Here is a 24,177-nt window from a genome sequence, read left to right as displayed (position 1 = left end):
GAAGGGTCTATGCATTTTTTACATGTCGGTAGACAAGATATTCTGGGGAAAGAGATCATTTTCAGACTTCTAAAAAGCACTCTATAGGCAAATTCTTCTCCTGCTTATGCATGGGCCTGATCGTGCCACTAAAATTACTGAATTAAAGTTACTATAACTAGAGGTGGTAACTGGATCTTGGCCTTCCCCTGACAACTGAATGCATGAACCAAAGTATTTATGCACAAAGTAGAAGGCCTTTTTAAGTAGCAAGAATCTAATTTCATTGCCATTATTACCATTGTGCCAAATGACTTGTAAAATAAAATAAATGAGATCTACAGCACCTAGCAAGCTAAGACAACCCCCAATTCATCGTTCCTCTGCAAAACTACACTCTGATGGTCTCAAAATGAGGGTGAGAGAGAGGGTCAGTTCTGACCTTCCACTGATCAGAACAAAGTGTTATTCCTGATCTCACTTCACTGGTTCCTGACTAGCATAGCATTTTTTGAATTGTCTTATTTTTGTCTCTTCATAAATCAAAGTAAGAATCTAAAGAGCTACAGGACCTGCCTCCTTGCTGCAGTTTTACACAGAAAACTTATTTTGCTGCCACTGGAGTGATCTGTACCTGAACAAATAGGCAGATACTAGGCTCTAGGTGCAACCCGCTAATTCCATGAAATCTCCAGAGAACTGTATCACGATGGATCTTGGGCAGAGTTTGAAAAATGCATCATGCATTCATGACTGCCCACTTTCAGATTCCATATTTACTTTTAGTGACACCGTGTCAGAAAAGTAGCAAGTGGCAGTAGTTGAGGAGAGAGGTGTGGAAAGGAGACTTTTAAACCATATACAAAATACTGAGAACTTCCAGTGATAAGTCTTGACTTAGTTCCTGTGAAAGCTGTTTGAAGATGTTTGAAATAGCCCTTTCAGTACATCTCATTGTGTGAACCCAAGAAAAGCACCTAGCCTGTGCATGTTATCCAAAGCATATATTATATAATATTATTTTCAAAAGAACAGTGCCACATGCTGCAGTGATTATTTTAAGTCACTTGAATATCTAAAGCAAATACAATTTAGAAATTACTGAGTGTTTTTTTTTTTCTTGGTCTTTTTGGGTTTTTTTCTTATCCATCTTGACATAAAGGGACAGAAGATTTTATTTTGGAAGATTTAGTCATCAGTACAAGGTAGCCATGTGACTGACAGTGTCAAGGGTGAACTCATTCTTCCCTATGGCCTCTTAATTTGGCCTGAATTATATCCACATTCAGTGTGATTTAGTTGAAGGGGTACAGGTTTTGGAGGTAGACAAATTTGATTAGAATCCTAGTTCACTGTTTACTACTTGAGTGACTTGGCTAGTTACCTAAAATTGCTGATCCTCAGATTTCCACCTAGACTTGGATTAATATTTAGCTATTTGGTGTTCTTATTATTATTTGAGGAATTGTTTATTATATGCCAGGCAATTTTCTAAGTGCTTTACCATTATATCAATTAATGCTCTAAGAACACTGAAGTGTTCAGTAGCCACCCTCTATGTTTTAGGAAACTCACTCAGAAGGGTTAATTATCTTGTCTACTTTAACAGCTCATAAGCAGCAAAGTCAAAATTCACATTCAGGTGTGACTCCAAAGCTTGTGCCGTAACCACTGCTGTACAGAGATTAGGGAGACGGCACGCCACAAGCACTCCCTGAACACTGGTCTTGGGGGGCTTCTTCCACTGGCACTGCTGCTTTCACTTGGAGCCGTAGTCACACAAAGTGACACTGAGCCTTCCTTCCAGCATAACCTTCATTCCCTGCACCTCCCTTCTTGGTGCCATGAGTCTTTCACAAGATACAAACTGTAGATCCTGACTGTGTCTTGCCTGGTTTCTTGGTTTAGCTTAAAGCTAAGACTTTTGTGCCTTAATCTCTTAGGAGTGATGAACAACCGCTCCTGGATCGACCCTTAACTCTACCCCATTGGACTCTAGGGTTCTTGTGCGTCTACATCTCATGGCACTGGGAGTTCTCCATCTCCATTTGACTAAGCTGAGTACCCTAGACTTTAAATCTTTTTCATGCCAGAGTATATTTTATCCCCCCATACCTTCCTGATTTAAATAATTTTTTCTATTCAGACTCTCTTACCTGGTTGCAACTGTGAGACTATCAGCTTTCCTCTGCCTTTCTAACCTTTATATAATATATATGTGAGTGTATATATATATGTATATACACACACATACACGTGCATGTGTATGTACACATGTGAATGTGTATATATATGTATATATGTGTATGCATGTCTGTGCATGTGTCTGTATACAACTCATCTCACTTGTTCAGAGAACTCTTATTTCTAATCCTTTTCACTCTCACGACTTCCAACAGACTGACAGACATACCAACCTGCCATGCTCTGCTAATGCCCAATCCCAGGGCATACGGTGCCCTGCAAAATACCCTAAAGCTCATGAATAAAGTATTTTCTTCTCAATCAACAAGCTCTGGTGGTTGTAAACACAATACAGTTGTAATATCACCTTTGAAAGACCGGGGAAAAGTAAAAACAAAGCAAAACAAAAAATAAACACTCCATTCTCCCCTTTTAAATCTTGTACATCTTGAATCCATACAAAGATCTCTATTTTTCTTTGACTTACTAAAATCTTACTAGTGAGATTTTATTCAAAAGACACATTCTGCCACACACACACACAAAAACATGCTATCATCAAAATAAAACATAAAAGCAGAAAAATAAAACAGGGCCTTTTACTCTTGTGAAGGTCAAATTGTTCCTTGAAACAGTATACCTAAGTGTTTTTCAAAACCACAGACTTCAGGGTCAGTTCAATTTTTTCTCAGTACCAAATGTTTCACTTAAAACGTAAAGACAGACCAGCGATCCAATGTTTTCATTAATTTTACATAATAATTCAAGTATAAAGTATTACATTTTTCACAAAAAGCAAGGAGGCTCTGTGTGGTGTATGAGTCCCCAAAATATACACATGCATTTAAAAATTAGCTGATTAAAAAAATCCGCTAAGCACTCTTTATGCATAGCCTCTTGTGTTCAAGATCTCTTCGTCCCTGTAGGTGTAGGGTAGGGCTGACGGGGCTCAGCCTGTGGAAAGCTACAGGGTCACCAATAACTCCATATCTCTGATGTCTAAGATGGGTGCTTATCTCACAGTTTATAACTACAGTTTGAGAAATCCATTTGGAAGTGTTTTTATAATAAATAATCTGAAACCCATTATTAATCCAAAGGAGTATAAATCAAGGAAAGGAAACATAATCCAAACCAATCAGGGACCTGAGAGAGCCGGAATAAGAAGGGTTATAGCCAACTGAAGGAAGATGGACCTAGAATTTCATGAGCAAGAGGTCAAGAATGTGTCCTTAATTTTGGTGAAGTTCTTATGAACTTAAAGAGGTCAATAGGAAGTAAACATATTCCCCAGTGCTAAGCTGTTTTGGAAACAGATAAGTGCAATATGGTCCCACCTTGAAGGACAGAAAGAACGAACGCCCTCTTGTGTGTAGTATCGTTTTTTTGTTTATTTCCTGCTGAGTCAGCACATGGCCTTCAGCTCCTTCTCAACATGGCACCTCAATGCCGGTCATTGGAGGTGACCGATCAAGTGACAGTGACTTGGCACCTCTGCTTAAGTAGCTTTTACCTTCATAGGGAAGTAGCACAACGCTAGTAAATCACTATACCATAGGGCATTTTTTTTTAAGTAATATGACAATAAAGCTTGTTTAGAGAACAATGATTTCTGACCAGGGTGACAGCAGAAGCCTTCATGGATGGAGTGAACTTAGAGTCAAGCAGGCATTTTTAGAGCATAAAAGTACAGAGGAGAAGGGAGGAGATAAGAGTTGTTTTCTGTTGTGAACATGAAAATATATTATTTGGGCTTGGATTTTAGAGGGCTGCTCTACGTGCCATCACGTTTTAAATCCAAGGGGAGAAAAACTTCTAATAAATGGCTAAGATAATTAAAATATTCATGGAACCTTAAGAGTGATTTATAGTCTGCAAATGTAGCATGGAAGGATGAGCTCCAGAATCTGGTAATTCTCTATTTCTAAATGTAGGCGCTATTATTTATGAAAATACTAATTCTTTTTTATGATGATTACATAATCAAGTGTGTCTATGATTTTTTTTAAAAAACTATGAAAATATTGGTCTCATAAAAACAAAATAAACCACATAAGTAATTAAATTTATAATAAACACTTTATTTGTGGGACATTTGTATGTGATTTATAACTGAATCATCAACTATTCATTTCAAATGAGCATGAGGGCAATAGTTACTTCATACAAATGTATTTATGTTTGAAGTGAAGGAAAACTAAAAGCTATGACAGCCTAAATCTGAGCTTAGATATGGTAAATATACATATTTGCACTTTCAAGCATGTGGTGACTCTTTCTTGAAATAAAGCTTCATGTTCAATGGACAAAATCCTCTGACGACCAGAAAAAAGGGAATTACGGCAACTTTGGTACTTCCTCTTAATGTTCACTCTTGCAAAAAATATTCAGTTAAGAAAACTTTCTAGAAGCAGACTGAGACCCAATCCGTCTACCACTCAATGCGGTTTTCTTCACTTATTTTGTTTTACTTGTTTTGTCCATGGGGAAACTATTCAATTTGGTGAAGGACTAGAATCTTTCCTTGCAGAAGAGAGAATTGTCTTAAGGCAAATGCACTTGTGGTTTAAACTGCATTTTAAACTGCATCTTGTCATTGTATTAGTCTCCTGGGGCTGCCATACAAATGACAACAAACTGGGAGGCTTAAAACCAAATGTATTCTCTCACAGTTCTGGAGACCAGAAATCCAAAATCAAGGTGTCGGCAGGGCTGGTTCCTTCTGGAAGCTTTGGGGAGCATCTTTCCTTGCCTCTTCCAGCCTCTGGTGGCTCCAGGAGTTCCTTGGTTTGTGGCTGTATCACTCTAATCGCTGTGTCTTTCACATGGCTTTGTCTTCTTTGTCCTGTCTTCTCCCCTTCTCTTCTCTTATAGGGACAATTGTTTTCTCTTATAGGGACATCCTAACCCAGGATAATCTCATCTCAATAGCCTTAACTTAATTATGTCCACAAAGATCCTCTTCTCAAATAAGGTCACACATCCAAACAATAAACATTCATAGGCTCTGGATGGACATATCTTTTGGGGTTCCACCATTCAATCCACTACAATTATTTTTCTATTATTTTTCCTGTTATTCACATTGTAGGGGTAGCTGATTCTCCTCCTTTTGACCATGATATTAAATTAAATAAAAGTCAACCTGTGACTCTGCACTGTGAGATTTTACTCTCTTCTGATTTTACTTGGCTTTGTTAATAGATGTAAATTTCATACACCTTCTACCTGATTATAGGACATTGCTCTAAATCAAAAAGAGAGCTTAATTTCATCTTATTCTTAAAATCCATAAAACATGAAATTCTAGCTGAAAGAAAATAAGAAATAGCATCTATTTACTTTCAATTATTTATTTTAGTTATATGTTCTCCCAGAATACAATAATTCATCTATTGACTTGTTATATGTTATAAAAATATTTTAATGCTAGAGAAAATATGATATAGTTAAAATAAAATGTACAGGCTTTTGCCAGAGATGATTCTGACCATTATTCATAGTTCATAGTTTCACATTTTCAGTCTATTTGATTTAAAGCAAGCCACTCAATCTTTTTTAGTCCCTGTTTTCTCATGTAAAATGGAGACACTAATACCTCCTATGCTTGTTTATAAAGAGGATTAGATATAATATAGGTAAGTCACCTAGTACAAAACCTAGCACATCATATTTACTTTATAAATGATAGTTATTACTTATATAGATTTGGTCTATGAAGCAAAGTATAAAAATGAATTTTTGTTGTTAGCTCATTTATTTAATTCATTTACATGCTGAATTGAATAGTCTCTGGTCTAAGGTAGGTTTGGAGAGCATGGTGTAATGTGAGTTGCCAGAAGTCCGACATCGTGTCTTAATTTCCTTGGTGGATCTGTTTCCGCATTCTTTCCTTCTTTAATTTTTATTTTTTTAATTAAAAAAATTTTTTTAATGTTTTTATTATTTATTTTTTAAAAACTTTTGTTAGAGTATAGTTGATTTACAATGTTGTATTAGTTTCGGGTGTACATCAAAGTGAATCTGTTATACATATACATATATCCACTCTTTTTTAGATTCTTTTCCCATATAGGCCATTTCAGAGTACTGAGTAGAGTTCCCTGTGCTACACAGTACGTCCTTATTAGTTATCTGTTTTATATATGGTAGTGAGTATATGTCAATCCCAATCCCCCAATTTATCCCCCGCCTTACCCCCAGGTAACCATAAGTTTGTTTTCTACTCTGTAACTGTATTTCTGTTTTGTAGATAAGTTCATTTGTACCCTTTTTTTTAGATTCCACATATATATTAATATAACGGAATATTACTCAGCCATAAGAAAGAACAAAATAATGCCATTTGCAGCAACATGGCTGGATCTAGAGATTGTCATACTGAGTGAAGTAAGTCAGACAGAGAAAGACAAATATATGATATCTCATCCTTTCAATTTGATCTATTATCCAGGCTTGTCTCCTCAGTCTCCCCTGAAAACATGATTCTCCTTCCTGACCACAGTCTTGCTCACGCTGTTTGACTGCTTGGAAACGTTCTCCTTTCTTCTCTGCTATCCACCTACCCACTGTTTATGGCCCAGGAAAAGTCACTTATTTTCTCTGTAGACTCCTCCCATGTTATGCTCAAATGTATGTCCTGCTTTGAAATTTGAAATTTTTTACACTCTGTACTCATTTTGGCATTTGACTTATACTACCTCACATTGTTAGAAGATGTTAAGTTAGGTGTAAAAATCATCAGATGTAAGTTTCATGAGGTCAAAGATTTTAATTAAGTTTCTCAGTGTTTCTGGGTTGCACTCTTAATTCAATTGTTCTTGCAGGTTCAAGTCTCACCTCAGATCCATGTTTCTTTTGGATTAAATTCAACTCCAAGCTCTCATCATCCAGATTGGTGGGAAATTCAACTCTGATAATTATTGGGCCTCCTCCCTCATGATTATCCAATCATCCAGAGGTCTTACACAGAGACAAACATTTGGATCCTCCAGTCTTTTATCTGCCCTAGTTACCCCAGGAAGACTATTATCCATGCCCACATAGTCATCGAAATTTAGAAGCTCCCGTGTCATACAGGATAGATGTTTCCAGGGCTGGGAGTTCAGTTTAGCTATTTTCCTGGAATCCAACCCCCACTCTGTGTTATGAGAAAGTCATTCTGGAATCCCAAATCCTCATGAATCTCAGAAATCACTATCCTTTCCTTTTGCTTGGAAAAATCTCTTTGTCTATTCCCAAATCTCTTTGTCTTTCTCCCTTCAAAGAAGGTATCTGCCCATCTCTTTCCTACTTATTCAGTAAACTCCCTTCACTGAGCTTAGATTTGCAAATGGCAGGAAAAGAAACTGTCTTCAAAAATCTTCTGTTTTCAACCTTACATTCCTACCTTAGATGAGTCACACTATTTAATTCAACTGGAAGTAAAGAAAGAAAATATCGTAGGATACAGCACACTTTAATGTTTAAATAAAACTTTCTTTCCAACAGTAAGCACTCAAGAACATAGATTATCTGGATATGTCTCAGAGAGTTGTGGAGCACACTTATTGATGATCAAAGTGTGTGACAGCCTGAAGAATAAACTGGAAAATAAATTATTTCAAGAGAAAGAAGATACCAACAGAAAAGTTGGGTGTGGAAACGATGCCTCCAATCATATGAGAAGTGTTGAGTGGGAGTTAATTACACCTACAATATTTGTCTGTCAGATTTGTCCTCTAGCTCAGCCCTCACAATCTGAGACCTAGAGTGAAAAGCAACTCAAAGTGGAAACTGAAAGAGGGCTGTTTTAAATACCCAGTAAGATATCGGAAGCACATGACAGTATTGCTTTAGAATCCTTTTAACATAGTTGAGAGAGAACATGAGTTTAGAATATTGAGGGCTCTGAATAACAAAGCATGCCTTTGGCCCACTGAACTTTTGTCACAATGTGCAAACATGCCCTTGACATGGGAGCATCCTCACTAAGCACACATGGTAACATTTGCTACAGCCAAGACCTTAACAGACACATGGGAACCTAGCAATCCCCATGGTGTTGGTTACACTCTCAGAGCTCTGTTGCAATGAGAGTAGGTGCCAATGGCAGATGAATGACTATGGTAACCTGAGTAATGATGAGAACCATGTGCACCCTCATTGAAAACCATTCACTATCAGAACCCATGGCAAGTCGTTTGTGTATAGCCTGCAAAACACTAAGAGGTCTGAGAAGCAGAAACAGCTAAAGAGAATCAGGAAGGAGGAGGAGGATATTTTCTAGAAGGTAGTTTGGATGACTAATTTGTTACAAATATATGGACTGTCTCTACTCTCAAAATTGTATGTGTGGGGATGGAGTGACTCAGGACCAGGAGTTAAAACATCAACCGAGGTGCTTTTACAGCATCTTTAGCTGTAACTTATAAAATTGGACCTTCTAGTATTTCCCAAATATCTGGTGTTTCCTGAAATTTACCCTATCAAATTCTAGCCCATCAATCAAGATACTCCACTGGAGATGGCCTACTACTTTTAAATAAGGTTGACAACTTCTGCACATTATACCCTCATTTCAAGCATCCATAGCACATTTAACATACAAAAGACTCTAAAATCTTTTGTAATAAATGTTTTCAAATTAATTTTCCTTGGCATACCTCAAATTAATTTTCCATAGTAGCCATTTTTCAAGAGATGTCTATCTGTACCCCCAACTAATACTGCTCTATGGAATTTTACAAACTGGATGCATTTCTAATTTGATCTGTGTTATTGGACATTTTGATCATTAACTCCCTATGAAAGATATTCCATGGACAATATAGATAATTACACAAATATTTGGGCACACATGAAATAAATATATTATATAGATAAGATACAGAAAATACTAATGTTATATATCATGTATATATATTATATATTTGTATATATGTATGTCATATACATTATATACATATATGTAAATGATATAACAAGACTTGGACACATGAGCTATGAACCTATCAAAATGATTAACAATAAGATACAGACTATTCTAAGAGCTAAAAAGGCAATATGCATGATAGTAACTGCTCATAATGACTGGGAAATAGGTGGCGGTTACCATGGCCTCCGGGTGTCAAGGAAAACTTTTTGGAAGAGGTTGTTTCTGACCTGGCTAGTTACGAGGCACATACAGATGGCTAAGATTTAAGTGACCCAGTGTGTTCCAAGCAGGAGAAAACTACAGGGTAAGAGAAGGTACATGTTACACTGTCACCTGCCAAGGCAAACATTCTTACAGATCATTCTATGTCAAGCTTTGGGCTCTTTGAACTTCTTCAGCTTTTGAAAATATGAGGTCTGTTAGCAGTCCTACATTTTAAAAGCAAACAATGTTATCCCTCCGTGCCATTCCTGTTTCTTCTATTTACATTGGGAATGGAACTTGATGTCACCCTCAAATAAGTCAGTGGAGATCAGAACGTTATTTAATTTGAATAAATAAACCTTAGTATATTTAATTTGAATCGATAAACCTTAGTATCACCACAGAAGGAAAAAAAAATGACTATTACAATACGGTTCCTATTACTCCCATCCCATTCACACACACATTGCTTGTAACAAAACTCTTCAAACTTTTCCTGTTTAGAACTCCTAATGGCAGGGACAAAAGTAAATAAATATATGCCCAGAGAGATGGGAAAGGGAGATAATGGCTAAGGGATTAAATTCTAGGACTTCTATCGGAGGAACTCTATCGGTGTCTCTTTTATCTCAAAGCTTTAAGTGAGTAGTGCATTCTCTGTTACGTATCATACTTTTATGTGTTTCACAGAGGAATACATTTATTTTCTTTCCACACTCTTTTGGTAAATTTGATGTACCAGGAGGATAAAACGTATTTATATCATGGATTCATATGACACACTGCTTCACACCTACCACCCCCCCATGGGAGGTTTAGAATAAATACAATAAACCTCTTTTTCAGTATGTAAAAATTATAATAATTTATGGAAGTGGAATATTTATGGAAATATTTATATTTGTAGGGATTAATCTCATGGAGTGGCCCACGCAAAACAGTGGTGATCCTGACCAGATGTCTCACTCACTTCAGAATTTTCAGTTGTGCTTGAAACACAATCATTTGGCAGAAAGAAACTTTAGTGGGACTGTCTCTAATTAAGAGGAGAAAGAAACAGCATATGACTCCTGGGCCTTTAGGATAAAGATCAGAAATGAATATTCTGGTATTAGGTATCATTTTCTCAATTTTCCTCCTTGGTTCTTATGTACCAGTGTACCTTGATTGAGAAAGCAGAATTTTGTGAAACTTTAGTGAAATAATACTTTTGATTAAGATGTGCCCATAAGGGCAAAATGCTCTCAATAGTACTTTAAAGCAGAGACATTTGTTAGCTAGTTCATGGAGCTTATATTATAGACTAACAATTGACCTAGTAAAACTCTTTTTGGAATTGAGCTCTGTTCAGATTCAGCAAATGAAAACCAGAGAAAATACCAAAGCTAAAATAATAAAAAGCAAAAATAGAGCGCCACCAACTTCCTGTGGAGATTAGGTAATACTCTGAGAGAGGACAGAGTTAATGTTTGATAAGGGTCATCAGAAGTGTGTCCAGAAACAGAAGATAATAACAGTACAATTGAATCTTCAGTGCATTCTATTACACTCAGTCTATAAATCTCAAAGTTTTACCTATTACAGTTTAACTTTATTAATTTAGTTACCTTGGCTTAATAGGTGACACCAGGATACTTATGCTTAGAAAATTATGAGCTGTAAATACCCCTATTTATAGAGAATACAAATATGAAATATAAACAGAAAGAGACATAGTGCTGTCATGAGTTTAATATATTTGGGGCTTCAAAGCTGTATTTTCAGAAGTGACAATTTTTCCTCTGCTGCAAGTGTAAGCTAAACAAACTCTGGGAAAGAGTCAAGCTCTCCTTTGATAAAAGTATGAGACCCTCTCCCCAGGCCCACCCAATGTAATTTCTGAAACATAGTAGGTACTCATCAAAAACTTGTTGACTAAATAAACATACACACACAGAGATATCAGTTTGAGTTGAACAAACTTCTTTATGTAAAATGTAGCAAAATAAAGATCCAGTCGTTGGCTTCACTAACTTGATAAATGGAGACAATTAAACTCAAATAAGGTCATCCAAACTTGTGTGTCTAACTAGCAACCTGAAGTATGTAGTTCGGAACCAGTGTGAGCCCTGAGAAGACCTTTTTAGGAAAGTAACTGTTTCTTTATGCTGGATCCTCAAGTCCTACTCATAAATAGATCAGAAATAGTCCCAAACACTGTATAGATGTTTACGTTGCCAAAGGCAAACTTTGAGAGCAAACTTTAGCCCACTGTCTGCTGTCCCCCAAGCCACGACCAATGAGAGTTTTCCACACTAGTCCCTGTTACTGATTTCATCACTACCTGAACATGGGTCCAAACGATAAACATCCCTGGGGGCAGAGCCTCTATAGAATACTTGTGAATGCAGCAGCGCTACCCAGCACAGAAATTCAAATAATGGGATGGGAAATTAAATCAGAAAAAAAAAAATCTTGAGTCCTACCCCTTTATTTTACACAAGAGGAAACTAAGGCCTAAACAAGTGAAATGACTAAGGTCAACCCAAATCATAGCCGACCGATATTAGTGTAGACCAAAGAGTCTGGAGAAAACTACAGAGATGATGCTGACTGATCAGCATTCCTGATTATCTTATTTTTAAACTAACGCATAAATGGTAAGAGAGCAAGCAGGTGGACAGACTTAAAAAAATAAAAATAATGACAGGGTATTCATTGGTTGAACCATATAATCTTTTTTGTGTGTTACAAACCATATTCAAAGCCACATAATACTAGAGTATAGACACATTATATATGTGTCTAAACATTAAAGATGGACTTCTGAGTATTTTTTACAGCTAGCCAACAGACACAAATAATCAGATCCACTGAGTTAGCTAACTAATTTGCTAATTGAATATTTGCGCAAAGGATAGAAATACACAGAAAAACTCTGCAATTAACCTTTGAAAACAAAAAGAACTGTTGCCTAGAAGGTTGTCAGAGCTTAATTACTGATAGAAGCTTAAGTGTAAATCTAAATCATGACCTTGAACACTCTTTATTTTTATGTATCATACCTTATTTGCAAAGTAAGTGCCAGCTCCTGAACTGTTCTCCTATGGAATGGAAAGAAGCAACCTCCTAAAACTCAGTTAATTGATCAGAACAAACTTTGTTTTTAAAAACTTAGCTTCATTGCTCTGGAAACTTAAGAAATAGATTTTTCCAACTTATATACCATGTATATGAGATATTTCCTTAATAAAAACAATAAAAAATACTTTTCCTTTATAGTAAATTTCAAGTGAAAATATCCTGTATTAAAAAAATTATTAGGGCTTCCCTGGTGGTGCAGTGGTTGAGAGTCCACCTGCTGATGCAGGGGACACGGGTTCGTGCCCCGGTCCAGGAAGATCCCACATGCTGCGGAGCGGCTGGGCCCGTGAGCCACGGCCGCTGAGCCTGCGTGTCCGGAGCCTGTGCTCCGCGACGGGAGAGGCCACAACGGTGAGAGGCCCGCGTACCGCAAAAAAAAAAAAAAAGAAAAAAAAAATTAAAATCTAGCTAAGTTGTTAGAAATGCTGCCTTAGTCCAACCACCATCACGGGACAAGTACCTCTTGTTTCACGTAAATACTTAATGTGATTCGAATCTCTTTGAGATTAATGTGATAGTATAAACTATACATTGCATATAAGGGAAATTATATACAAAACAAGAAGTGGTATGGCAAAAAGAAATAGCAACAATCTAATTGGCCGACACGTGATAGTTTGCCGAACGTAATTGATTATGCGTGTTTCAATCTATACAATGTCATGCTATTGCATATTTTGTGTGTATGCTTGCCAACAAAGGAAATAAAACAACTTTTATTGATTATGTATTATGTGTGAGGGACATAACAGGCACACAATAAATATTTCTGAATGAATGAAGTTCAGGCACTGTGCCAGGCAATTTATATGTGTTTTGTCACTTAGTTTTAATTTCACATAGAGGAGGTTGAGACGCTCTGAAGTTAGACAATTAGCTCAGCATTGTCCTATGAGATGACTCCAAAATTTAAACCTAGGTCTACCTTTTTGTAAATGCTAAAAATGTTTTTATCCTAAAAATTCTATGAATGTTAAATCTGAATCTAAATTCTCACCTGAAATTGTCGGGTATCTTCACAACACAGTCTCCCCTTATGCGCCTACAGGGAGCAGAAGGGAGAAATATATGCTATGTTAAAGTAGGCTATTATCTAATGGTAAGATATAATGAATAATGTGAAAGACCAACTCCTTCGAAATTTCTTTCTACACCATACAATTCTTTGTTTTGCATGCTGTCTAAATTTCTATTAATAAAAGACTAATTTATGTTAATGACTTTCCTGTTTCAAAATATCCTTGGGAAAATCAAGTAAGCTGCCATTAATTCCTAAAAGTAAACTGACTTAATCAAATTGCTTCCACCCAGCTGAGGTAAGCCACACTGAGAAAACAGACATTTCAATTCAGATTCTTATGCTCTTAATGGGAAGGTAGAAAAGCGCACTTGATGTGAGGACAGGCTTGGGAAGGCACCATGAGAAGTTTTGTGAATCCCAAGAGCAGTATGAGGATAGGGGATGCCTGGGTTTGGAAGAAGAGATGGTAATCATTTGGACAGGGAAAATTCTAGAAAGGGTTTGGAAAGAGGAAAGATGTTGCTTATCTACTTAACTTTTTTAGGTTCAGATTTGGTGTCTACTTAAAAGAACACACAAATCACCCCCGAGCACACTTCAACCTTAGACTATGCAGGCCTGATTCATGTATTGAATTGTACCATATATAGGCAGGCATTATCCTTAGGTTGTTATACCCTTAACTACTACAGAAATGACTTATTTACTTGAAGATTAAAATATGTGTATGTGGGCAAATATGTATTTTTAAAGTAGGACCAAAACCAGAAAAAACATATACTTGCTTTCAAGGAGTTGGCAATTTCATTTATATAGGCATTTAGTCTCTATAACAGCAAGCATTAGCTAGTAATGCAAAATGCCAAATGCCCAGAAGCCAATATATTAGTTTCCTAGAGCTGCTGTAACAAAGTACTAAGTACCGGGTGAGTTAAAACAATAGAGATTATTTATTCTCTCACAGTTCTGGAGCTTAGAGGGCCAAAATCAAGGTGTCAGCATGGACATGCTCCCTTTAAGACTCTTTCTGGCTTCTTCCTAGCTTATGGTTGTGGTCATTATCCCTTTGCACACCTTGGCTTGCAGCTGCAACTCTCTAATCTCCGCCTCTGTTGTCACCTGGCGTTCTCACTGTGTGCCTCTTTCTTTGCATGACATATTCTTCTTCTTTTAAGGACATCAGTCACATTGGATTAGGATGCTCTCTAATGACTTCACGTTAACTTGATTACATCTACAAGGATCTATTTCTAAATAAGGTCCCATTCATAAGCACTGGGAGTTAGGGCTTCAAGGTAACTTTTGGGAGAATATAATCCAACCCATAAAACCAATTCATTTCTAACCGAATTATGTGATATGACCACATAAGTCTCTTCAGAAGCGCTGAGGAATCGTGTGGCCATTTGTAGTCAGGTCTTAGGAAAGTCAGCCAGCAGTTCTTTACTATTGTGAGGTGATGCCCTTGATTTTCTCCTAAGTGCCTCATGATCTAAAATAATTGGTTATTTAAAATAAGAACTGAGCTATCTATAAATAGGACTGAGATTATAACTAATTTATCAAAAGTAAAACCATATAAAATTTTAATTAAGTAACATTAATTTTAATAACTATGGCATTAACAATGCAAAGAATAAAATTCCAACACAAGGAAAAAGAGCATTATAGATAATACAATAATTTACTGAACACACTTATTCTATTTCTAAGACTATTCAACATGCTCCTTCAAACTCTGTATTTTGGAATTCATTCAGAGCTTATTCTCTGTTCCTCATATTCCCCCAGTTATGTAGAAAGACCCAATCTTCCCGCCTCCTAGATAAAGAGGATATTCTAATCAATGAGGAAAAGGTCTTCTCAGACTAAATCTGTTCTACCCACTCCAATGATGTTTTAATTTTGTCTAAAATTTTCTTGATTTTTCTCATGCAGCTTCTCCCAAACTGCTATCTCTCTCTCACCAAATAACTATGTATTTTAAAAATTCACATCTTTCACGGGGCCATCCAACATTTTCTGCTCTCTAATGTACAATGAATACAATTTCAAAACTCATTTCACAAACGTTAAGTATAGATCATGTGCAACTCTTTTGAATTCTCGTTTGCATAAAATTTTGTATATTTAAAATTAGAAATCTGACGATAAGCCATTGTATTTCTATAAAAAACAGGACAGATTGAAATTAAACAACATTTACAAGGTATGTAGTAAGCTCACTTTAAAAAGGAAGCATTCTATTCTCATTATTTTATAACAATATATACTGGTTAATAGACTTTCAACTGTAGTAGTAGTAGTATAAATTTTCAAAAAAGTTACCTACAAAATATTAACATAATTCTCATTTGGAAAAAGTGTAGTCATGTCATATACAAATGGCCTTCTTGGCATTATGCCAGAGAAAGGCACAGCCTTGACAGTCTGGCTCCCCTTGGTTTATTAGAGTTCAAGAAGTCTGCATCCGGGCCTCAGAAGAGCTTCTCAGTCTGACCGTTCCCACTTTTCCCACTCCAAGACACAAGCTGGAACTTACATCTCTGTCAGTTTCACTGTTTTCCTGAGTGGTGGCTAGACTATGATTTATGTGACTTCCTGCTTCAGGTAAAGTATACACCCATTGGCCAAAGCCAGCTGTGGGTCTAGCCCACCTGGCAGACTCATTTCACTCTTGAGAATGGGAGTGGTGCTAGAGAGCTTAGCTTTCAATGAAGCCAACCCCTCCCAAAGCCATTAATTAAACCTGGTTCACAAGTTGGGCTAGCCTCCTTGGTTGCATCTATAGGCCCCGTTATGGGTTTAATTGTATTCCCCCCAAATTTGTGTGTTGAAGTCCAAAACTCCAGTGCCTCAGAGTGTGGACTTATTTGGAAATAAGGTCATTGTTGATGAATTAGTTTAGTTAAGATGAGATCATATGCAGTAGCATGGGTCCTTACTCCAATATGACTGGTTTTCTTGTAAGAAAGGGAAATTTGGACACAGACTGAACATGAGGGAAACACCAGGTGAACATGAAAGAAGAGATCAGGCAAACATGCCTACAAGTCAAGGAACTTAGCAAGCCAAAGTCTGACACCAAACCACGATGCAGGCAGATTCTCAACCACCGCGCCACCAGGGAAGCCCGACAATACATTTCTGTTTAAGCAATTCACTTTGTGGTACTTTCTTACAGCAGTCCAGCAAACCAGAACAAGGCTCCATATAAGTGCAGGTATTATGGTCATCTGCTCACCACTTTATACACATAAATACACACACACACACACACACACACACACACACACATTATACATGTAGTATCTTACTTAAAATATGACATATACATTTATATACAATATACATAAAATATAATTTAATGAATCTTTAAAAGTTGCTTGACAAGTGCTTAATTTTATTTTGTGAATTAAGAAAGTGAGGTTAAATTTATCTATTTAGATTAGGAGGAAGAAAAACAAGCATCATAAACGTGTATCTAGAAAAAGTCCAAAGCAGCCACAAACACAAACTGCAGCCCCTGTGTGGATTTCCTGTTGCCTCTGCATGTAAAAGCACATTGCTGTTCATTTTAAGTGTGACTGTATATTATCCAAGACTTCAAACAGTGACTCAAGAGGAACTGTTGCCTATAAATCAATGTTACCCAGCTTACATGTTGACTAGCGTATGGTTTGGTCTGATGTAAGGTATGTGAATACAGTGTGTGGTTGCTTGCATGTACATGCACATATGAGCAGATGTATAAGCTTGTGCGCCTACTTAAAACTTAGTTTCTTGTCAAGAAAAATGTTAATAGTATGGATGCTGGAACAGACTGTGTTCACACCATTCCCAATGAGGCTGCAAGTCATAGGGCCATATGCTGTGTTTTTAAGAAACCTAATTTGTTGCCAGCAGATATCAACACACGTGGAGCCTAGGACTACTATTTTAGCTGTTCTTCTATTAGGCTGTCTCATTAAGATGTGCCTGTAATGGAGGAATAGGGTGTGTGTTGGGGGGATGGGGAAGCTTGGTAAAGTCTTGTTGAGAATAATCCAGGTTACCGAGGTCTTCCTTATCTTCATCTTGTTTAGCTGCGGGTTTATAATTTTCCCTTTGCCAAATATATCTACTGAAAAAGTCAATGTAAATAACTAGTACATAAATGTTAACAGAAGTCCAAGCTGGGAGAATATAGTAGAGATGTCACCCAGGAAAATTTCTATCAATCCACACTAATTCAGAGTTGGCATTCATTCTAACACAGGCTGGGCTGTCATTTACTTAGCATGGCTTATATAGGGAAAAGGGGACGTGAAGGAAGTTGATAGTGTAAAATACATTGCTTGACTAGGTTAGATGTCTGGTCCTCAAGCTTTCTACTTTTGCTTCACAACAATAAAAGCCACACTTCTGCATACCTAAATATAATAGCTATAAATGTTCCCGACCCTGGTTATTAAAACAGGTCTAATAACCACTATTTTCATATTATTTAAAATGATGGGGCTTAAATTTATTTTTAAATGTTCTATAATTTAAATGTGCATTCATGGAAACTGAATTTGTGTCACTGTGCACAAGATCTCCCCTTAGCTTGGATATGCTCATCTTAAGCAGGAACTTTCAGGATGTAGAGGCCTAAGCAGCCAGAGGAGGCACAACTGCAGAGAGAAGTGAGTCAGGAGCCTTCTATGGATGACTGGGGATTGGACCATGGGATTATTCATTTCATATGAAATAATCAGAAAAACTGGAAGATGCAGATAAGAAAGAAAAAGAGAAAGAAAGAAAGAAAGAGAGAGAGAGAAAGAAAGAGAGAGAGAAAGAAAGAAAACATTACTATCCACAGCAATGCTACTGAAAAGAGTGCCTAATTTTCTTTTAGTTTGGTTTTACTAAAGGACCAACATCCCTGGTGCTTCATATTATCTGAAAAAAGAAGAGTGAAAAATGAACAAGTCATGGATTTTCAGTGCTCTAATGACTTATACTAATGTATTCCTTCATCTAAATACAGATTTCTATTTAAAATTCAGTATGCAGGGGTATTATGAATTCCAGTTTAATGGATTCCAAATAATTGCCCTTTAGAAATGATGAATAGCTGTTTCAATCCACTGATAAGAATATACTATTTCTCTCCTAACAATAGGCCTTCCATATTAACCGTGTCATCTATGCCTGAAATTAGTTTATTAATTTTTTATTGATATGCAAAATCCAAATTGATGACAGTTGGAATATAACCCTTTGCTAAGAGCCCCCAACTTTCCCCCGAAAATGTCTGTTGTTATTCTTGCGGGTGATAAAGGAGAGAAAGGCAATAATATTTCGAAAAGAGGGAAGGCCTGAGAAAGGCAGATGATACCACTTTTTTCCTTCTTTGTTTTTTAGGTTGAGCAGTTCAAAAAGATGTGCTTCTAAGGTGGACATAATGACTGGAGATTTCCAAATCCCATAAAGACAAAGCTTTTTGAAGTTCTTGGTTGTGATCACACAATGCCCTTAAAAAATACTTACAGAACTTGTTCTTAAAAGGGAGTAGAAGAAAGAGAGGCAGATTTCTCCTATGTAGCATAGGCCTAGGGTTTTGTTTTTCATTTTATCCCTGATCAGCACAGTTTTCTACACTAGTCAAAAAAATAAATAATACTCTGAAAGCCATGGCCAGAATAGATGCAATAAACACTATGGTATATTGAAGTAAAAAGTGTATATTCATTATTGGAGTATCAATGTTTTCTGTATTTATACACAATTATATTACATTATACAATCTATATCACTACATATATCGGTGTATTCAATTAAGAAAAAATATTAATTCATGTAAAAAATGGAAAATTTGAGCTTTTTCTAAACCAAGTTGTAACAAATGATGTTAGGGAAAAATTAAATCTACTGTTATTCAGTCCATTGAATCCTTAGTTACTTTGATGTTATGCATCTTCCCTTTCAAGAAAATTCTCTGGGAAAAGCTGTGTTCCTCACAAAGAGAAAAACAAATAAAATAATCTTCTATGGGAGCCAAAACATACTTCAGAATTGATATGATTCCTTGCTCCCTGATGTTTGACTTTTATAAAGTCATTGTTCTTAGTGCAGTATTTATATTTTTAGAGCAATCTGTGAATAGTATACATGCAATATATATGGACAGCTCTATCTATTTATGCATATAAACACATGTAAATACAAGCAGACTGCAATGAAATGGAAATTTCCTGCTTTTTGTGCCCAACACACTATCAGGGGAAAGATGGATTACCAAGGGAAAAAAACCTCAGACTTCCCATTTCACCTCTGCCATCAATATTAATAAAGTTGACTCATTTGTTCCGATAAGAAATGCTAGTCAGGATACAAATGAAAAGGAAAAAGCAAGCAAAACCTTGTTTCATTTTTTGTTAAGTGACTAAATAACACCATTTCTTCCTTTCCCTAAATCTTATCTAAGAGGAGTAAAAGATGGAAAGACAGAAAGAAAAAAATATTTCCATAAATCAGAGTCACTAAAAATGGAGTAGAAAGGGTGAAATCTGTTTTAGTCTTTTCAGTACACTTGTGTATGAAACCCTGGGCTGCTGTTACTTGAGGTTTTTCTTCTTCTGTAGCAGAAGGGTGACTGCCCCTTTTCTCCAAGCCCTTTCTGTCTTCCTCTGGGGTCTGCTCTGCTGCCTCTCTACATACCATTGGGACCCACAGAAGAATGGCTCCTCTGTCTGCCAGCCTGCCTGCATATTGCATCCATTGCTCCATTCAGCCAGCCTTTCAGAAGTCTGCTAACTGCTGCTGTACAACTTAGCTTTTATGCTCTACTGACAGGGGTTTTCTGAAGCCAGACGGTTTCTGAAAAGAGGGTCTATTTGCATAAACAATGCCATGTGAGGAGGTCTGCTGAAACAAAATCAAAATTCACTCAAGCAAATCTTCCTGATCAACTCTTTTTTTTTTTTTTTTTTTTTTTTTGCCACCAACACCTCCTATAGTTACCATCTGTATGCTAAAATGTGGCTGAGGATTTGATCAATTCTTTTCCTCCGTTTCCTGTATCCAGTTTTATTAAACAAGCCAAAAGTGTATCTTATTTTCTGAGTGAGTCTGAACAGAATCCATAAATAGATGATGGTATGTGAAATGAGGAATGCATTGTGTGTTAAATGAGGGCAGGAGGCCAGCTACGCATCAGCTAGCCAGAGTCTTCCATTAGATTTGTCATGGAAGCCTCATCAAAATGCACATCCAAGCCAGGAGCTGCCCATCCACTGGCTCTGTGATTACAGGTCACCAAATGCAGAGCTGCCCCAGCACTGGGGATCACAGAGGATAATGTGCATCTCTGCTCACTTTAGCTCTTTCCTTAGTATTCTACCCACAGAAAAAGACCAAATTATGGTCTCAAGCTTAAACCAGGCTAGAGCAAGCAGTTCAAATAAGGCTGCATAAATGAAAAGAAGAGGACCATTATTAAATCAGTCACATCAATAGGAAACCAAGCCTGGTTTTTTAAACATTTTCTTAAAGCAAGTTCAGTTTTAAAGGGGTACTGAAGGACAATTCTAAGAATTTTTCGCTTAATAAAAATTCTGAGGTTATAAATGGTTGCTCAGGCAAACAGCAACTACTATGCTCTCCTATCTAAAACAAAGGATGTAATTCGGCTTAAGTCCTTCTTTTGCTTTTTAGAGACATGAGTAGTAGGACCTAGTGCCTAAAGCAGAAAAGTAGACATTCTTCCAGCATCTTTCCTCCTGTTTTTCTTTGTCTAGTATCAATCCAGTATTTTACTGGTTTCCTGGATTGCCCAAACTAGATTGCATGTTTTTTTCCCCTTAAAAATGTCATGATTATGGCCTATAAATATTATTTCCCATAAAAGGATATAGGCTTCTCAGAGAAATGGCTGATTCCAGATCTGGGGCAAGAAAATACAAAATAAGCATGGATATCATATTATACAAGAAAAGAAGATGCTTCTTTATCAAAAGACATAGCAGCCAATCTGGATAAACTCTCACCAGCCAAAAATGGAATAATTTAACCATCAGTAAAGATAAAAAGTGCCTTGGCTAGAAAATCAAATATGCTTAAATTTGTGAGTTTTATAAGGATGCTTAAAAAAAAAAAAACTAATTGTTCACTTGAGATGCTAAGAAACCATTTCATTATGTGAACCAGTAAATAAAGGGAAAGATGCAAGCAATCATCTTGCCTTTTCTTTATAAGTGGTACCACAGGAGAACCAAATCGTTGATGAGAGGAAATTTTTTTATAGAAATAATAAATTTAGAATATCTCCATGTTGTAAGCCCCTGTGAAGAATGGATCTGGCATTGATCATCCATTGTTGATAGCATCACCTCCTACACAGTTTCACCTTTGAGGTTCTCTCATCAAAATAAACAAACCAATAAAAAGCAAAACTGAACCTGAACCTGATCAGGTCTCTAGGTATAAGAAATGCAGGGGACAGAGACTATGGCAAATGCCACCTCAGGGATAAAATCAGGAAAATCCAGAATGTGGAAAACTCCACAGGACAAATGATCTGAATTCTTCAACAAAAAAAGTGGCCAAGTAGAGCCAAATGTATTAAAAGATCCCTATGAGACATATATCTTGACATAGGGCCTTTCTTTGGATCCCAATTCAAATTTACTTGTTAACTAATTAATAAACCACTAAACTGAAATAAAACTAAACTAAATTTCAAGTTAATTGAGCAAATGTGAACTTGACTAGACATTTGATGATATTAAGAAATTACTACATTATTTGTATGATTAAGGTATTGTAGCTATGTCTTTAAGTCCTTAAGCGTTAGAGAACTTTACTGATATATTGATATTTACAGATGAAATAATATTCCATCCGGGATTAGCTTCAAAATAATTCAGGAAGGGGAAGGGTCATGTTCCACGGGAGTAGAGATGAAACAAAATTGGTTATGAATTGATAATTACCAAAGGTGAGCTATAGGTAAACCAAGTTCACTGTATTCTTTTCTCTATTTTTGTATATGTGTAATTTTTACATAATAAAAACTTAAAAAAAAGAATATTAAGCTCACTTAAGGAGCGGTACTACAAAAACAGTACCCAAATTCCCTCAAACCTTAAGTCCTATGACTAAGCTGGGAGACTGGGTTAGAGATGGGGAGAAGCAGATGGTCTAGAAAAATATTTTCCAAACTTTGAAAAGCAAGAATTTGTAACACATCCAAGAGATGGATGAATACATATAAGGCCATGAAAGACACCACTTAGGGCTCTGGAAACAATACAAAAAAAATTAGTAGCTTTCTGAAGCAAAATGTTACTAATAATATATTAATTATTAACATATAATTAACCTAAAGCATTCAATTAGAACTCTTATAACTGTGGATAAACTTAACCATATTAAAATGCATAAACCCATTTATTATAAGAGCTCAGGAACTGTTTTTTAAATTCCTATATACCATCTTTAGAATTTTCTATATACTAAGAATTGAATATCATTTTTACATTCTCTGGGCATACACAGTTCTTTTGGCATTCAAAACATTACTTGCATTTAGAGTCGTATTTTTCTTACAAAAAGGAGTATAAAACAATAGATTAAAATGTCTTTAAATTAAACTAACTCTCCTTTTAAAGAATAAGCCTTCCTTTATAAGAATTATAATAAATAATAACAATAACTAATATTCATTGATTGCTTTATAAAAGCCATCTTATCTCATTTAATCATCCCAACTGCATGATGAATTAGGTATGTGGGAAGATAATTCTCAGTGGGTAACTCAGAATTATCTGCACATCTTTGTGAGTAGACTCACTGATAGCCTTTTCTTACAGTCTGTCTCTTCAGGGATGATTGTCCAGAGAAGAGCCCTCAAAGAGAGAGATTGTGTCTTCCTTATGGAGCAGGGGACAAGTTTGTTTGCTGTCTAGTTTACTAAATATAATATCTTTTTTGGAGCAAAGTTTACACAGATTTGCATGCAGCTCCTTTTAATTGATTGGGGTTTCCCAAGCTCAGGGTCCCTCAGATGGGACACAAACCCACTGTGGACACAGCACTCACCCGGGCCCTCTGAGTCACTCCTGTAAGATGTCAAGGGCATGAGGAACCAGTGGGAGCATTAAGCTCATGCCGCCTGCTGTGTCATGAACAATAAAGTTCTTGGTCTCTGATCCGGGAGTCTCATGCCTACTGCCGATTTTCATAAAACTATAGTGGGTTAACTCCAAGCTAGAGAAGGAAGGGTCGAGGGGTCCCCAAAACTCACGTTGGGCTTTGCGTGGACAGAAAGCTTTGGAAGTACATTTGGTTGAGCCACGAGCAGCCACTGTGACTTGCTTACTGTCACAGACCTACCCTCTCCCTCAGTATCTCCTGATCACCTTCTACCCCGTTCCCTGACCTTACTTCTTTAAGGAGAAAAATGATTAGGGCCAAGGTTTGCTTGTCTCCAAGGGGGACTAAAGACCTATGAATCTGAATGTGTTGGCAAACCCTGCAGAGAGGAAGGACTCAAGGTTTTATGAATCCATGGGATACAGGCACCAAAATCAAAATCACCATCTGGCCTGGTCCCTGAGGGATCTGGATTCACCTGATGTGGTTTGGGAACAGTTCACAGTGAAGTTGAGAGTCTGATGTAATCTTGAGTGTCTGTTATGACAGCTCAATATATATACATATATATATATATTTTTTTTTTTTTGCTATTTCCATATATGAATGTTATATCTGATGAGATATACGC

The 24,177-nt window shown here is 36.6% G+C and overlaps 1 long non-coding RNA gene across 1 annotated transcript in view; it reads right to left on the bottom strand.

Annotated features, from left to right (window-relative positions):
* The window catches only part of LOC114906978, a 586,545-nt gene that overhangs the window by 350,479 nt on the left and 211,889 nt on the right, over positions 1-24,177 (bottom strand). Inside the window, exon 5 of the long non-coding RNA XR_003796584.1 lies at positions 13,404-13,448. This is a non-coding gene — a long non-coding RNA (uncharacterized LOC114906978). The remainder of the gene's footprint in view (positions 1-13,403; positions 13,449-24,177) is intronic.

Source organism: Monodon monoceros, unplaced genomic scaffold (genome assembly GCF_005190385.1).
Source record: "Monodon monoceros isolate NGI ecotype Baffin Bay Population unplaced genomic scaffold, NGI_Narwhal_1 Super_Scaffold_3, whole genome shotgun sequence".
Classification (NCBI taxonomy): domain Eukaryota; kingdom Metazoa; phylum Chordata; class Mammalia; order Artiodactyla; family Monodontidae; genus Monodon; species Monodon monoceros.
This window is presented reverse-complemented; position numbering and strand designations above follow the sequence as displayed.